Genomic DNA, 19,094 nt, shown 5'->3' with positions numbered 1-19,094 from the left:
AAGGATGAACATAGCGTCAAGCGTGCGGGCGATGCTGAGGGGTTGGTAATTTGTGCGGAGGGTGTGGATTAGAGGTCTTCACAGTGCACCCGAGACCCGTCGACCCCGGACCCGACCCGGGACCCGTACGGGTTCGGGTCTATATTTTAAATCATCAGCCGGGTCCGGGTCGGGTCCGAATCTATTACCTCGGGTCCCGGGTCTGTTTAACGTTGTGTGTAATACCCGTGCGATCGCCGATCGGAGTCATCGGACTCGGAGAACATCCGGCCGTTATCAAAGACTGCTTGTGTTTTTTGTAACTTGCAACTTGTAAAATTAGGAAAAGAAAAGAGTGAGCCAAAAACAGTGATCTCTCTCTCTCTCTCTCTCTCGCTCTCTCTCTCTCGCTCGCAGACTCAAGAGTTAATACAAGTGCACACACGGTAATGCTTGCAGTCTTGACACACTCATGTTTAATATATTTCAAATCAGCAACACAATCTGAGGTGAACTGTCACATGAATGTTTTCTATTACGCTCAAATTGCGTTAAGGCATTTTAGGTTGATAAAGCTAGCACGCATGTGCAGTCATGTTTCTATGGCAAGCAGTGAGGGACACTTCGACCGCCAAACCGCGGTTTACATTTTCTCCCATTTTTATAATATTATAATGTAATAATATTATAATTATGTAATAGCAATTTAAGGTGGAATATTTCAACGTCGGGTCCATTCGGGTCTGTGTCTTCCCGGCGGGTTCGGGTCCAGATTTCAAGTAATATACGGGTCCGGGTCCAGCTTTTGAAATAATAGACGGGTCCGGGTCGGTTCGGTGTAGTACATTACGGGTCTCTGTCGGGTTCGGGCAAGAATTTTTGGACCCGTGAAGACCTCTAGTGTGGATACATTTTGTGAAGATATCTAGCGTTATGGGTTTTCTGGTGTCTGGATGGGTGGGCTGGGATCGCTGGATCCCTTTAATTAGGAGGGAGGTTTGTGAATTGTTTATTTCGGGTGAAGGAGCGCCGGTCATTAGTTTGTGAAAAAACTGGACTCCGCTCAGGTAGCTTTTAATGGATCCGACTTGGAGACCCTTGGCGCCGTTGAGGAACGAAATGAAAGAGGTGATGGAGAGTAGAGAAAAATCAGGGAAAGGGATGTTATAGGTGAGGTGAAATGACTTCTCCAAGCATCCCCACGCAGTCACATATGACTGGAGAGTTCTGGGAGAGACTGCTTGGAGAATCGAGTCAAGTGATGCTTCGAGGAGTGGTTTTAGAGGGTGTGTTACGGGAATATTAATTCTGAATAGTGAGGAACCGGAGTGGGGAATTGGTCCGCCTCTGGAGCCAGCGTCCTGAATTTCTGAAACAGAAAACGAGACAGGGAGTCAGCAATTTGGTTTTCTGTACCTGGAACGTGCTTTGCGCTAATTATAAATTGGTCGCATGCTGCGATCCATATTAGACATCTAAGGAGAAGCATGAGGGCGGGGGAGTGAGAACGGCCTTTGTTTATGCACTGAACTACGGCTTCGTTGTCGTTGTAGCTCTCCATTCGTTTCCCCACAGGAAGGCTGCTACTACGAGAGGATAGAGCTCGAAAAGAGCTGAGGACTGGGTCGAGTCCTGCATCTGGGGGGGCCATGTGGACGCGAACCAACGGCATTGGTAGAAACCTCCGAAACCGATTGAGTGAGCTGCGTCTGTAAACAGCTCTAAGTCGATGGGAGACGAAATTAAATTGTTCTAAAAAAAGAAAGCCCGTTCCATTGTCTAAGGAACAGGATCCATAATTTAAGTTCGTCGCGGTTTGCGTGGGTTAGGGGGATGAGGTCCTCGAGCGCGTGAACTGATGATGCGAGTGTTAGGAATTGCGCGATGAATGGGCGACCTTGGGGAATAATGCGCATGGCGAAATTTAAATGCCCGAGCAGGGAAAGAAGTTTGCGTTTAGAACAACAAGGGCTGTCGAAGAGGGTGGAGGAGATGAGGATTATCCTATCAATCTTTTCCTTTGGCAGGGAGAGCTGAAAATTAGCTGGGTCGAGGTTGATGCCAAGGAACTCTATGGTTGTGGCGGGACCCATGGTTTTTTCCTGAGCGATGGGAATCCCGAGCTCGGAAAAAAAACTTTTTTGGACGGTGAGGATATGGGCGGCTGGGATCGCCTTGGGCGATGAAATGACCAGGAAGTCATGTAAAAGATGGATAATATGTGGGATTGCGTAATTGTTGGAAAGAATCCAGCAAACGGCTTCGGATAGCATATCGAAAATTGTGGGGCTGCTTTTGCATCCGAAGGTTAACCGGACAGCGAAATAGTATTTCTCGAGCCATCGTATCCCGAACAGGTGCCAAAAGTCCGGATGGATAGGCATCACTTTGAAAACAGAAGTGATGTCTATTTTTGCTAGCCAGGCTCCTCGGCCCGCGATTTTAATCAGTTCGACTGCCTGATCTATGTCTTGGTATTTGAGTGAAAATTCTTCGAGGGTTATCAAACTATTGATGCTCAGGACTGTGGATTTATGCGGAGATGACAGGTCTACTATTAAGCGTTTCTTACCTGAAAATTTTCTAGTAGCCACTCCTATTGGGCTGACTCTGAACATTTTGAAGGGGGGGTATTGAAGGGCCCGTTCATAAAGCCTGACAGGACTTTGATAAGGTTAACTACTATGTCGGGCTCTGCAAGGGCGGATTGGAGATTATGACAGACCGTGTTTTGGGAAAGCTCGCAAACGATGCCCGGGTTAAAACAGTGTCTGAGGACAGACAGGAGATAATTTGTAAATTCTTTGTCGGGATGGTGTGCTAGTTCAATGGTCATGCGAAAAATATTGACAGGAGTCGATAGGTAATTTTTAGATTTTTTATTTATGGCTTTAAACACGGGGCAAACTATGCGTGCGTGAGCACCACCACAGAACTTGCAGGAGTGTAGATAGCGGCAGTGCTGTCTGATGCATTTCCCACTAAGCGATGCATAGCTGTGAGCTTTCTGCTCCTGGTTGGGCTAGGCGTGAGTTTGCTGTGGTTGCTGATCTTGGGACGTAGCTGGTGGATTTTGCCGGGGGAGTATCAGAGTGTTGGGTTGCGTCCGGGCTGTGCAAGTCTGAGTCGATCGCTCCCAAATAAGGGCACTGGTTCCACTGAGCAATTCGGATAGCGCATTTAGTGGAAAAAAGCTTGTGGTAGGTGTAAAAGTGCCCCCCTCCGTAGGACAACGCGAGTTCGGCTATTATTGACAAATAGTCGTTGAGTTCACGTCGCCTGTGGGGGAAGGCTGAGGAGCTCAGGAGGGCCATAAAGTCAGCCTGAAAAAACTGCAGTTCATAAAACAACAGATTACATTTCTGGGGCATGTCATAACACCAAATAGCAAATAACTGTCTGAAAAAAAGGGTTAAAGTTGTAAAAGAAGTACCAAAACCACTCACAAAGAAACAAATGCTTTCATTTTTGGGGATGTGTTCCTATTGTAGAACATTTATTCCAAACTAGAAAAAAAAGTTTGTTGAGACAAACTTTAAGTTGGCTTGAGAAAGCCTGACCAGAAAGTTTGAAGAAGTTAGAAGTTTATAGTTTAAAGTTAGATTGATAGATTAGTTGAAAGAAAGAAAGACATGTTCGTTAGAAAGAATGACAGATAGATTAGTTAGAAATAATGATATAGATTAGTTCAAAAGAAAAAATGATAGATTAGTTTGACAGAAAGAATGCATGCGACTAACATGTTTCTAGCATGACTAGCATGCAACTAGCATGTTGCTAGCATGATTAGCATGTTTGTTAGCATGTTTCTAGCATGCGACTAGCATGTTGCTAACATGATTTTAGCATGATTAGCATGATGCTAGCATGTTTCTAACATGATGCTAGCATGTTTCTAGCATGAGACTAGAATGTTGCTAACATGATTTTAGCAATGATTAGCATGATGCTAGCATGTTTCTAACATGATGCTAGCATTTTTCTAGCATGATTAGCATGCGAATAGCATGTTTATAGCATGATTAACATGTTGGTAGCATATTTCTAGCATTATTAGCATGTTGCTAGCATGTCGCTAGCATGTTTCTAGCATGATTAACATGTTGTTAGCATGTTGCTAGCATGATTCTAGCATGCGACTAGCATGTTGCTAGCATGATTAGCATGTTGTTAACATGTTTCTAGCATGACTAGCATGCAAATAGCATGTTGATAGCATGATGATCTTGTTGGTAACATGTTTCTAGCAAGCGACTAACATGTTGTTATCGTTATTTTAGCATTATTAGCATGATGCTAGCATGTTTCTAGCATGATTAACATTCGACTAGCATGTTTCAAGCATGATTAGCATGTTAATAACATGTTTCTAGAATGATTAGATGTTGCTAGCATTTCGCTAGCTTGTTTGTAGCATTATTAACATGTTGCTAGCATTTTGTTAACATGTTTCTAGCATGATCAGCATTCGACTAGCATGTTGCTAACATGATTACCATGTTGCTATCATGTCGCTATCATGTTTCTAGCATGATTAACATGCAATTATCATGTTGCTAGCATGATTTTACCATGATTAGCATTGTTGCTAGCATATTTCTAGCATGATTAGCATTTTGCTAGCATGTCGCTAGCATGTTTCTAGCATGATTAGCATGTTGCTAGCATGACTAGCATGCAACTAGCATGTTGCTAGCATGATTAACATGTTGTTAGAATGTTTCTAACATGATTAGCATGGGACTAGCATGTTGCTAGCATGATTTTACCATGATTAGCATGTTGCTAGCATGTTTCTAACATTATTATCATGTTGCTAGCATGTCGTTAACATGTTGCTAGCAATATTAGCATATTTCTAGCATGATTAGCATGTTTCTAGCATGTTGCTAGCATGATTTTAACATGATTAGCATTGTTGCTAGCATATTTCTAGCATGATTAGCATATTGCTAGCATGTCGCTAGCATGTTTCTAGCATGATTAACATGTTGTTAGCTTGACTAGCATGCGACTAGCATGTTTGCTAGCATGATTAACATGTTGTTAACATGTTTCTAACATGATTAACATGGGACTAGCATGTTGCTAGCATGATTTTAACATGATTAACATGTTGCTAACATGTTTCTAGCATGATTAACATATTGCTAACATGTTGCTAGCATGTTTCTACCATGGTTAGCATTTTTCTAGCATGACTAGCATGCGACTAGCATGTTGCTAACATGATTAGCATGTTGTTAACATGTTTCTAACATGATTATCATGGGACTAGCATGTTGCTAGCATTATTTTACCATGATTAGCATGTTGCTAGCATGTTTCTAGCATGATTAACATGCAATTATCATGTTGCTAGCATGATTTTACCATGATTAGCATTGTTGCTAGCATATTTCTAGCATGATTAGCATTTTGCTAGCATGTCGCTAGCATGTTTCTAGCATGATTAGCATGTTGCTAGCATGACTAGCATGCAACTAGCATGTTGCTAGCATGATTAACATGTTGTTAGAATGTTTCTAACATGATTAGCATGGGACTAGCATGTTGCTAGCATGATTTTACCATGATTAGCATGTTGCTAGCATGTTTCTAACATTATTATCATATTGCTAGCATGTCGTTAACATGTTGCTAGCAATATTAGCATATTTCTAGCATGATTAGCATGTTTCTAGCATGTTGCTAGCATGATTTTAACATGATTAGCATTGTTGCTAGCATATTTCTAGCATGATTAGCATATTGCTAGCATGTCGCTAGCATGTTTCTAGCATGATTAACATGTTGTTAGCTTGACTAGCATGCGACTAGCATGTTTGCTAGCATGATTAACATGTTGTTAACATGTTTCTAACATGATTAACATGGGACTAGCATGTTGCTAGCATGATTTTAACATGATTAACATGTTGCTAACATGTTTCTAGCATGATTAACATATTGCTAACATGTTGCTAGCATGTTTCTACCATGGTTAGCATTTTTCTAGCATGACTAGCATGCGACTAGCATGTTGCTAACATGATTAGCATGTTGTTAACATGTTTCTAACATGATTATCATGGGACTAGCATGTTGCTAGCATTATTTTACCATGATTAGCATGTTGCTAGCATGTTTCTAGCATTATTATCATATTGCTAGCATGTCGCTAGCATGTTTCTAGCATGATTATCATGTTTCTAGCATTACTAGTATGCGACTAGCATGTTGCTACCATGATTAGCATGTTGCTAGGATGTTTCTAGCATGACTAGCATGTTAGTAGCAAGATTTTAGCATGTTTAACATGTTGCTAGCATGTTTCTAGCATGACTAGCATGCGACTAGCATTTTTCTAGCATGATTTACCACAGTTTACCATGATTTACCATAGTTTACCATGATTTACTATAGTATACCACAATTTACCATGTTCAAGTATGATTTACTGATTCTAGCATGATTTACCATAGTTTACCATGATTTACCATAGTTTACCATGATTTACTATAGTATACCACGATTTGCCATGTTCAAGTATAATTTACTGATTCTAGCATGATTTACCATAGTTTAGCATGATTTACCATAGTTTACCCTAATTTACCATGATTTACCATAGTTTACCATGATTTACCACGATATACCATAGTTTACCATGATTTACTATAGTATACCACGATTTACCATGTTCAAGTATGATTTACTGATTCTAGCATGATTTACCATAGTTTACCATGATTTACCATATTTTACCATTATTTACCACGATTTACCATAGTTTACCATGATTTACTATAGTATACCACAATTTACCATGTTCAAGTATGATTTACTGATTCTAGCATGATTTATCATAGTTTACCATGATTTACCATAGTTTACCATGATCAGTGTTGGGCATAGTTACTTTGGAAAGTAGTTAGTTAGGTTACAACGTTACCATCAATTAAAAGTAATCAGTTATGATACAGCGTTACCTATTCATAAAAGTAACGCGTTAGAGTACTCATGCGTTACCAAAAATTAAAAGCCGTTTGCAGTGGCTCACACATGACAGACACAGCCCCGACTCCCGACAATGAATAACGTCAGTCATCCGACTAAATTAACACTGCAGGATAACAATAACAGGAAAGACAGTCAGCAATAGGCTATTCCACACTGTAAAAAAGAATTTGTTGAGTCAACTAAAAATATTTTGTTACCCCGCTGTCTAAAAATGTTTTGTCATCTTGACAAAAAAAATCTTGTTGAAACAACTTCAAATTAGAGTGGAGTTAGTCCAGGTTACAAATTTCTTTAAGTTGACTTGACTATTATTTTCTAGTCCAGTCAACTAAATCATGTTGTGTCAACAGGGATTTTTTTTTTTTACTTCGATCAATAATCATAAACAAATGTTACCTCACTGCCTAAAATGTTTAAATAAAGATGACAAAACACTTTTTTAATGTAATTTATTTAATGATAGAGACAACACTTTGATTCACATTTAAATTGAACAAGCAGTTTGCTGTAAACACATCAACTGATAATTGATAAACAAAACAAAAAATACAAAATACAAACACGTCTAAAGATCGGAACCGACACTTGAAAGTGTGATGTATAATAAATAACATTGGCATGGGATTGAGAAACAAATAGTTGCATTTCAATTCATCAGATCAAAACCACAGGGATTGTTTTTAATTTCATAACTCAATATGAAAATCAGAAGGTTCAACTCTGATTATTAACCCCGCACAAGTTCACATGCACTCCCCCCACCATAATGCAAGTCACAGTCAAAATGAGAAACCAAGATATATGTATATAATATCACAATTAGTTACAAAAAATGAGTGTACTGTATTTCTGTATAATAAGATATAAATGGAATGAATGCACATGGGAGCACAAAGATCTAAACAGTCAGATTCTAAATTTCGTAGCACATGACCAGACAGAAGTGTTAACATCAGAAGGATCTTGAAAGTTTCCAAACTCGTCCCCCATCATAATGCTACATACTGAAAATGTGTACATGCTGTTTAAGAAAATGAGAGGGGAAACAACATTTGTTTACATGAGAACATGCATATTCCAAGTCATGACATGATAAACTTTAATGTACATTCTAAAATGTAGTGAAATTCACAAAAGAACCTTTCCTTATAAAAACAAAAACAAAAAAAAAAACACTACTTTTTAAGAAAGAGTGCTGTGGAGCCGATGGACACATCATGAACACTGAAAAGTGAAGGTGACATGACATACATTTGTGCTCTTCATTTAAAGGAACACTCCACCGTTTTTTGAAATAGGGCTTATTCACATTATTTCCTACATTTAGATAGGTGGGCAAATGCATTTTTGTGTCAGTGCATGCATTGTTTTAGTTTGACTGGGTCGGCGTTAGCTTAGCTTAGCACAATGAATGGAATCCTTTGTTGCCAGCTAGCATGGCCTGAGTAAAAGTGATCAAAAAAATAAAAAAACCCACCTAATTACTTCTTGTGGACTGCGTATTCACAACGAGTACAAATAGCGATCCAGATTAACACTAGGCGATTTCCTAGGCAGATATTGGCTTGGGACTATATTATGGGGAAGCACAGGCGAAGCACTGCTGCTTAGGCTAAGCACTGCTACTTCGGCACAGAGATATCACGCAACACATGAAATCCCACGACTTCCGTCAACATACCGGCGTGAATAGTAGCTGCCTGGCTATTTTCCTTACAGTACACGAATGACGATGAACATGGCTGATTTTGAGAGAGACGAAGAGGGTGACTTCTCAGACAGTCAAGAACCAGAACCATACCTATTTGAACCAGAGTTTACAGAAGACGAGCTGCGTGCTTTGGAAATAGAACGACAGTAGGAGACTGCGGTCAAGCCAGCCGCACTTCAGAAAAACACCGTCAAGCCAGCCGCGAGTGAAATTTATATGCGCGTGTATTAGTTGCGATCGCTCAACAGCCTGAGGACGTGAGGATGAGAGCCAACATGAACTGGTGGTGTGAATGTGGGGGAATATGCCAATCTATGCCGACGGAAATAGAGTGTCTTTGCTGTAGAGAGTGGGACATGTTTTTGCCATTGATGACCAGGCTCAACACGTCAGATCAAGATGAGTGTGCCCGAAGTTGTGTCACATCTACAGAGGATTTCACGGCGCTGATCCATTCTGCAGTACTCGATTTTTTTTTCCGGTGTGACAAAGTGAACTGGAAAAAACGCCCCACGCCGAATGGACCAAATGGACAGCTGTCCACAGAGTAAGTGATTATTTTAATCATGACGCATGTATAGATCGACCCATATTATACCTGTATTCACATAGAGTTGATGTTTTCATGTGTTGCGTGATATCTCTGCGCCGAAGTAGCAGTGCTTTCTTCTGTGCTTCCCCATAATATAGTCCCAAGTCAATATCTGCCTAGGAAATCGCCTAGTGTTAATCTGGATCGCTATTTGTACTCGTTGTGAATACGCAGGCCACAAGAAGTAATTAGGTGGGTTTTTTTTTATTTTTTTGATCACTTTTACTCAGGCCATGCTAGCTGGCAACAAAGGATTCCATTCATTGTGCTAAGCTAAGCTAACGCCGACCCAGTCAAACTAAAACAATGTATGCACTGACACAAAAATGCATTTGCCCACCTATCTAAATGTAGGAAATAATGTGAATAAGCCCTATTTCAAAAAACGGTGGAGTGTTCCTTTAACCCATCCAAAGTGCACACACACAGAAGTGAACACACACCGTGAACACACACCCAGAGCAGTGGGCAGCCATTTATGCTGCAGCGCCCGGGGAGAAGTTGTGCCTTGCTCAAGGACACCTTATTTGTGGTGTTGAGGGTGGAGAGAGAACTGTACATGCACTCCCCTTCACCTACAGTTCCTGCCGCGGTAGCGAGCACATGGTGGGAGCAGCTGATCTTCACAAGTTTTTGCAGAGCCTCAATGGTGTATTTAATGCACTGGAGGTAGTGGATGTTCACTGCATACAGACCCATTAGGAGTCCAAATGCCTTGGGGACATGGGAGATGTCAGTGATGACAGGATGTCCAAATGAGATCAATGTTAGTTATTCCTTGGGAAGCACATCACATTGCTGTTCTTCAGTTACAATCAGAATGCCCTCTTCAATTTCTTTCTCAACATCCTTAATGTCACCGGATGGCTGGGAAAATAAAAAAAATATTACATTACTTAATAAATTTATAACAAATGAACACACATATGTACATACACTATTAAAGTTGTGTGTTTTTTTTAAAGCACAGCTACCAATAAATGCAAATTGTAATTCACCTTCAAGTGGAAGATATTTTGAAAAATTTAACCCGAAATGAAAGTCAACTGTAAATGGTGCTCCTCAACGGTTTCGTTTAGAAACATTCAAAATAACTTCCTGTATTAAACTGTTAAAAGCCTGTACAAATTTCTTTGTTCTGCTGAACACAAAGAAAAAAAAATCCCATGGGAAGATAAGTGTAAAATACACCCCCAGAACCAACTATGCTAAAAATGGGGGGAAATTATTTTATTCACTGGTATTCAACATGATTTCTGAATGACATAAAATGTTACAAACCAATACAACACATTCAGGTTTTTTTTCTTAATCCAATTCTAAGTGTCTAATCTGTCACACCATTTATACAATGATCAGAAAATATACTGGTGTAAATAGGTATTCCTTTTAAATAATAGTCTGTTGCACTGCATGTTCAGAGTAAAGCATGTCTCTTAAAGGCTTGGTTAACCCATGTATGTTTTACTCACCCTCATGGCATCGTAAGTGTGTATGACTTTCTTCTTTCAGACAAATCCAGTCGGATTATATAAAAAAATATTTATGGCAATAGGTGGGTGTTTTTTTCAACAGTCCAAAAGTAGTCAAATAATGTGCATCAATTCATAATAAAAAGTACCTCACATGGCTCTGAGAGGGGAATAAGGTCCTCCTGTAGTGAATCCATGTGTTTTTGTAAAAAAAAATATACATATTTAAAATGTTATTCAAAACATATTTAAACACTTTTCTCTCACTTTCGTGAGAGCCATTCCGGGTGGATGAAAATAGGACATAGGGGTCATGCATGCACCGATGATAAGTGACGAACACGGAAGAGCGGAGGAGAGACAACAATACACCAATCACGAAGTAAAATCACAAAATTAGGCTTGCACGTATGATAGTCAGTGGAAGAGAAAAAAAGTGTTTACAACTTTTTAAATATGGATATATTTCTTACAAAAAGCGCATCGATTTGCTACAGGAAGCCTTTATTCACCCCCCAGAGCCATGTGAGACACGTTTTATTGATGGATGGGTGCATTTTATTTGACTATTTTTGGACTGCTGAGAAAAAAACACACCTGTCTGCTGCCATTAAATAACTTGGAAGAGCCAGGACAATTTTTAATTCAACTCAGATCAGATTCGTCTGAAAGAAGAAAATCATATACACATAGGGTGCCTTGAGAATGAGTAAAACATGGCCTAATTTTAATTTCTTGGTGAAATAATCCTTTAAGCAAAGTTGCTAATGGCCAATATGCTAGCACTGAACATTTTTCAGGATTCAAAACAGTATTCAGCAAAATAATAAAGAATGTCTATGTCCATAAACAGGGTTTCTGGTGGTTTTATGAAGATACATTCAACACTTTATAAAGACATTTTAAATACCAATTATAGAAAATTCAAGGAATAAAACTGAAGGGAAAATAATGTCAAATTATGTTCTCTAAATTTTGAAGCTGTTTTCCAATGCAAATATCTACATTTTCGTAAAGGGTTCACCCAAAAAGAAAAAGAAAGAAAATTGTAATTTACTAAACCTCAAGTTGTTTTAAACCTGAATTAGTTTATTTCTGTTAGTCCCAGTCCCAGATAGTCTAACACAGTACACAACCCCACAACGTGTTACAACCCCAGATCATCCAGATTTCTTCTTCTTCTACAGACTGATGGTGCTCAGATTGGTCATCCACAAGCGTGATCCCAGCAGTCATGTCCTTGATGAATTCCTGCGCAGAGCCTGTGTGCTTTAATAAAAATCAAAGGGATGCATTAAAGAGGGCCTTACAATCGTAAAGCATATAGACTCCAATAGATGTGCATTTATAATTAAATAAATTTACTTACAACTTTGTCCAAGCTCTACAATGTAAATGCCATTTGCATTATGTCTGCATAGCATTTTGATGGATAACTGCAAAAGGACTCGCTGCGGTCCATCCACAGGATTATTGAATTCTGCGCTGAATCTTCAGTCATTCCAAAATATCATAAACATGAAAAATACAAAAACATGTTAAAACGCTGTAAAATAAAAAACATACATATATAAATAAATCTTTACAGAGAAAGTCAAATGTATTGACAAGTTTGTATTAAATGCCAAAAACAAACTATACCATTCAGACGATGCTTTTAAATGACACAACACAGAATTATAACACAATAAAAAGAAATTTAACACATTTGTGTCGATCGTTATTGTATCTCTATTTATACAAGATTTATGCTATTATTACTTTGAACGTATGCAGTTTACTTATGACCGTCTATTCACCACAGACTGTATAAAAACACATATTCACGCAGCATTACACTGGGTTCTAGGTTCTAGAAACCGAACGTTACTTCAGAAAACTGAGTTGTAACGCTACCTTCATAACTTCATCCAGGGGCGTAGCACCAAATTTTGGGCCCTGGGTATAAACCATCTTGCTGGGCCCCCTTACCAAATACCATAGTGATACCAATGGGTGGGATATTTTGAAGAAAGTCGGTAACCAAACGACTGATGGACCCCATTGACTTCCATAGTAGGAAAAAAATACTATGGAAGTCAATGAGGACCAGCAACTGTTTAATTGCCAACCTTCTTTAAATTATCTTTTTTTGTGTTTAGCAGGAGAAAGGAAACCATACAGGTTTGGAACAACTTGAGGGAGAGTAAATGATTACAGAATTTTAATTTTTGGGTGAACTGCCCCTTTAAAGTTTAAATGTGTACAATAACAATGTACCCATTTAGCTTATTTCCTCTTAACACTTAATTACTAATTACTAAGTGTTAAAACAGGCAATTCCCCTAAAAGCTCACCTTGTCTCACTGTCACATAAACCTCACTGTCACTGTTTTCACCTGGCCATGATGAGGGGCCTGCTGCTGCAGGGTCTGAAACTGAAATATATGGCTTCAAATGGTTGCTAAAATATCCTTTATTGTCATAATACCTTTTTAAAGTGTAGGCTAAGTACAAGTTAATTGCTGATTATTTGTCTGTTTAAAATAAATGCAGACTATAGAATCACAGGGAACACTAACCACCAAACTAGACATTCAGTCTTTACGTTTTAAAATAAGTAATTTTCAATCTTTAAGATGTGCATTAAACTGATAACAATCCTGGGCGTGCGCGAGCTAATTTGCATAACAATGCGGTAAAATAGGCGCTAACGATCTGTGTTTTCGCGGGTGTTAGATTTTGACAATGGAGGGAAATACAGTGTTTTCATGTAAACTTCTGACTCTGGGGAGAACTCCTCCAAGAGTAGATATTTATGTTAAAACAATGTCAATGCTTGATTATGCATTTGGAGCTCACCTTTCTTTTCAAAAAAACTGGGTGAGCAACTGCTTGCCCTCATTTGCTTTCTCTCTTTAATCTTCGTTTCTTTTCGTTTTTGAGCCCCTGATTTTCCTTTCTTAAGGAAAGACATGACTCTTCCCCTGTCTTCCTAGTTCATATCACAGCTAACTCCAGCTCCTGTCTTATTTTACTGTCTATGCTCCTGTCTCATTAACTGATTCACCGCTGGTCCGCAGCTGAAGCACCTGAACTGCGGGTCGTACCATTTACATTGATTCGAGAGGGGTGGTGGGGCCCTGCACAGAATGAAAATGACTTTGTTATACCAAACCAGTGCCTAACTACAAGTTTAGTTTTGCACAGGAACTTTTTTATTTGTACATAAATGCTATACAAATGTTAGTGCATGTATATGTATGTATATAAAACTGACTTTTAAGGGCCCCCCCCCTACCTCGGGCCATGGGTACTCGGTACCCTTTACCCCCCCAATTCCCGCTGTTCTTAATCCATACAGTGATCCGCGTTGAGCTCTCGCTCTCTGTTTGAACGGTCTCTAACGCAGCCCTGGGCTCAAATAATACATACAAACTGTATTTTTATCGTTCTCCACAAAAGTTCAGCTCCGCTGTCCCGCATGGGAGAATATCTGCTTTAATATTTATAAGGAAAATACTGTGGAACCACCTGTATTTTGAGGCTTCAGAGTGCCGCATACAGTAACTTACATACAGAATATACGACTCTTTAAACCATACTTACTCTTCTGAGACAACAAATGTAATTTTACACATTAAGCCAATAAATACGAATATTTTACTTACCAAAGTTGTATTCTAGTAAAATGTCCAAACTTTGAGGAGAAACTGACTAGAATGGCTGACGACCTTCTTCTGTCTTCAACAGCCTTCACAAGAATTACCAGATCTCGCGATAAGTGATGTTGTGAACTTTTTTTTAAGTTATGAGGACAAATAACCTAGTTCAGTCAACTTTCAAGTTGAGAAACTGAAAACTTAACATTTTTAGTTGAATGAACAAATTCAGTTGTGTCAACATAAAAAAATTTATTGAAACAACTAAACTGCTAAATAATTTTTTACAGTGCACATGGTGTTTTATATAACATATTATTAATCAAAATTTGCACCTACCCAGCCTGGGTAGCCTAGGCTACTGTATATTATGAGCACCACAAGATAACTCCTGATTTTTCTTTAACTTTAAATAATGCAGTTATCAAAGTACAAGTATGATTACTTGTAAACACAACCTTAAACAGGCTTGCAGATTTAAATCCATTTAGAAATGATGAACAACCAGCCAGCCAACGATCTAACATAAATTAACAGCTGCCTGTCAAACAAAAATGATAACAAACTGAATTAAATCCTTCACTGCCACACAGGCAAATGACAAATCGCTTAATAGCCGAACTTATTATTAAAGTGTCACTCAGTCACAAGCCTAAATTCGCTTTAACACAGTCCTCTTACATTTACTCTTCAAAGTAGTGATTAAAACGTAGCGTTAAATTTGAGGTAGAATTTTTGGCGGTCGACAGAAGCTTTTCACCAACGCAGAGTGTGCATTTTACCGTTATGTTCTTTTCTTTTTCGTTGACAAATTGAAAATAATGTGCGTACTTCCATAAACCAAACGCTGTCCTCTCTGCCATCTTGCCGGGAGTTCGAAAAAAAAAACCCACACACACACACAGGGTCAGGCACAGGGCACAGACGTATCACAGCCATTGACTTTACGATCACAGAGCTTCGGCTCCGCTGATACATCCGCAGGTGGCACAGTAGACCTAGGCCTACTGTCTGACAAAAAGCAGGCTGCAGTCGGGATTTTCCTTTCCTTAAAATAAGTGATTACTTTTTAAAAAAAATAACGAAGTTACTGATTACTTACGCACGAAACTAACGCGTTAAGTTACACATTTCAGGAAAAAAAGTAATTAGAGTACTCTAACGCGTTACTTTGTAGCTTGAATGGTCTAGGAGGAGTAGGTGTCCAAAAATTTTCCGGCCAGAAAAATAAGAAGAAGAAGTTTAAATAGGATTTCAGTAAGTTGGCTTTCTCAAGCCAACTTAATTATGTGATTCTTGAGCAGCCTCTGAGAGCCCTAACAACAGGGAAGTCATGTGACAAAATTGAGTGGACAGAGAAAGCGGAAGAGGCATTTCTGAACATGAAAGTTCAGCTGTCTGCTGCGCTAACTCTGGGTTTTCCGGTACCAACAAAACTTTTTGTTCAGATGGTAGATGAGAAAAATGAGTTTATGACTTCTGTATTGTTGCAACATCATGGAGACAAATTGAGAACTGTGGCATATTTTTCCAGCAAATTAGACCCAGTCGCAGTAGGCCTGCCACACTGTCTGAGGTCGGGGGCAGCTGCTGAACAGGCGTCTAGAGAATTTGTAGGTTACTCCGACTTGGCACTGATGGTGCCTTACGCAGTGTCCATGATTTTGCAGGAACAGAAAACTTATCACACTTATCAACAGCTCGTTGGTTAAGATATCACACTATTTTGATGTTATAGCCTCTGGGTCACTGTCATAAAATTATTCAGCACAAGCAGCTGAGCTTGTGGCATTAACAGAAGCATGCAAACTGACACACAATTGTGTAACAATTTACACTGATTCACGCTATGCATTTGGGGTCACTCATGATTTTGGTGCGCTGTAGAAACACAGAAAAAGTCAGATGGGTGACTAATATTAAATGCACCCCTTGTGGCAGATTTGCTAGATGCTTTTTTACTGCCGAAAAAGCAGACGCAGCAGCGAAGGTTGCGGAATCTCAGCAGACAAAAGCACGAGAGTGTACTTTGTTATCTGAAAATTACCCTGACATTTCTTCATCTTTACAGGACATGCAGACATTTGCCTCGGGGCAAGAAAGAGATAAATGGAAGCAGCGTGGGTGTAAGGAGTTGAATGGAGTACGAATAAGCAGAAATGGCAAGCCTTGTTTACCTAAACACTTTTTTCCTCACTATGCTAAGTGGATGCATGGGAAAGACCACTCATCAAAAGGGGGAATGATTATGCAAATGAAAGAATTGTGGTTTACAAAGGGGTTCACAATTTAAAAATTTTTCACAATTTAATAAAAAGCTTTTGTAAAAGTTGTGTTATTTGTAACACACATAATGATGCAAGAGGCATAAAATGTCTCAGGTATCCCAGCCAGCCCCAACAGGGCTTTTTGAATCTCTACAAATGGACTTCATTGAACTGTCCCCATATGAAGGAAAGAAATATTGTTTGGTATCTGTGGACATGTGGTCCAAATGGGTAGAGGTTTTCCCAATGTCCAAACAAGATGCAGCAGTAGTAAAAGCTCTGCTGACTGAAAAAGTCCCGAGATGGGAATTCCACAAAAAATCAGTTCATACAATGGAACACATATTGTTAATGAGGCAAGCGGGTAAGTTTCTGGGAATTGATATGAGAAAGCATTGCAGTTACCAAGCAGCTTCCGGCGGAAGCATGTAACGTGAGAAAGATACAAAAAAAGTGTTGAGTGTTGTGAGGAAACTGGACTCACATGGGTTAAGGCGCTCCCGATCATTCTCATGTACATGAGAATGAGAAAGCGATCCAGAGTAAACCTGAGCCCTTTTGAAATTATCTTTGGTAACCCACCATTCATGGGAATGGAAGGGGGTAAACAACAGCTGCCATCTACAGAGGTGTGTGAGCATGCAATGTTGAGTTATTGCAAGGAAATGTCCCCTCTGTTCTCTAATGTCTGTGCGCAGGTAAAAGCCGCTCAGGGGAAGGAGGCTGAAACCCTGTTGCATGACCTGAGTCCAGAGGAAAAAGAGCTGGAAAGCAAAAAGTGACTGGGACCGTTCCATGTGCTTCTTTAAAGTGACGTGACATTTAGCCAAGTATGGTGACCCATACTCAGAATTCGTGCTCTGCATTTAACCCATCCAAAGTGCACACAGTGAACACACACCCAGAGCAGTGGGCAGCCATTTATGCTGCGGCGCCTGGGGAGAAGTTGGGGGTTCGATGCCTTGCTCAAGGGCACCTAAGTCATGGTATTTAAGGTGGAGAGAGAACTGTACATGCACTACCCCCACCCACAATTCCTGCCGACCCAAGACTTGAACTCACAACCCTTCGACTGCAAGTCCAACTCTCTAACCATTAGGCCACGACTTCCGACTTCTGACCACTCACAAGGCTGTGAAGGTAGCAGAGAGAGCAACGTGGATCCACGCCAGCCACTGCAGAAAGGTCCCACCCGTATCTCAGGAAGAGGAGCGGAGGGAGTAAAAATCGGACACACACATCAACAAAGGCCAGAATCCAGCATAAACATCAAGCAACCTTATCAGCGGGAAAGCAAGGTCAAGACTGAAAAACAGCATCGAAGTAGTCTGCGCACAAGTGAAAAGATAAATATCAGCATCATAGTTGGGTACATCATGTTGTTTTCATATTCCAGACTACAGCGACAATGTTACCAATATCATCACCCACATGAGAATGGCCGTAAAAGAGCCTGAGCGCGCACACAATGTATGGGCAGAATGGCTGACAGGAATGTGGGGAGGATGGGGATATTGGCTGTGCAACACTGTATTACCGATTGTAGCGGTAGGATTTTTGCTGCTATTATGTTTACCATGTATTTTTCAGTTCAGTTCTTGTATTTTCTAGCTACTTTCACAAACTTAAGAGAGTGATCAGTTATGCGAAAAATCAGAGATGAAGAGTATAAATGTGATGTTATGCCTTAAGTTTGCTTTATTTTGAATTATGTTTGTATTATTAAGTGTGAATGTTAGATTTTTTTAAAATTGTGTTTTGTAATCTCTGAGGTGACTTATGTCAGGAATGCAATAACAGTGTTTATTCATTTAGCCCGGCTTCCACAGAACATATAATGTTAAGTGTGTAGTGAAAGTATAATCAGTAGTAATTAAATGTTATGTTTTAGTGATCAATGAATGATAAAAAGGAGGAAATTGTGGTCGAAAAAATTATTTACATTGCTTCTGCATGACCATATATGCATGTGTTTTGTTAGAATTTCTATGTGGACACCGTGAGATGGGTTTAGGGCCTAAGAGTAATGGGCAGCTGGTGGTTCACGGAGCCGTGTGGGTGCAGAAGGGCGGCACCTAGGGAGAAACAGATGTCTGAGAATTACCTGAGATGTATCCCGTGTGTGTGTGTGTGCACGCTCTCTCTCTCTCTCTCTGTCTTTTGTGTTTCTAACACTCTGATTGATAGGCAGTTTCAAATTGCCCACAGCTATTTGTCAGTTAGAGGATTTTTTTTTTTCACAGCATTTTTGACATTTTAAGACCACGTTTGGTCCACCTGACAGCTGTATTGTGCCTATCTAAAAATTTTTACACAATTATCTAGTTTTGTTTATTTTTCCATGAGCAACAGTTACTGTAAGAAACTCTGACATACCATAATGGCCGTCATGTTTTATATCTCGTTTTAAAGTAATTTTGCGCACATGGA

At 39.6% G+C, this 19,094-nt stretch overlaps 1 long non-coding RNA gene across 1 annotated transcript; it reads right to left on the bottom strand.

The window, feature by feature from the left end:
* Positions 1-11,937: 11,937 nt before the first annotated feature.
* Positions 11,938-14,495, bottom strand: LOC127964727 (uncharacterized). The gene is made up of 3 exons (XR_008155126.1): positions 14,407-14,495; positions 12,126-12,247; positions 11,938-12,025 (listed from the first exon to the last, which is right to left on the bottom strand). It is a non-coding gene; the product is annotated as an uncharacterized LOC127964727 (long non-coding RNA).
* Between the last annotated feature and the right edge of the window lie 4,599 nt (positions 14,496-19,094).

Source organism: Carassius gibelio, chromosome B9, assembly GCF_023724105.1.
Source record: "Carassius gibelio isolate Cgi1373 ecotype wild population from Czech Republic chromosome B9, carGib1.2-hapl.c, whole genome shotgun sequence".
Lineage (NCBI taxonomy): Eukaryota > Metazoa > Chordata > Actinopteri > Cypriniformes > Cyprinidae > Carassius > Carassius gibelio.
Note: the sequence above shows the minus strand (reverse complement) of the source record. Positions and strands in the feature narration are given on the sequence as shown.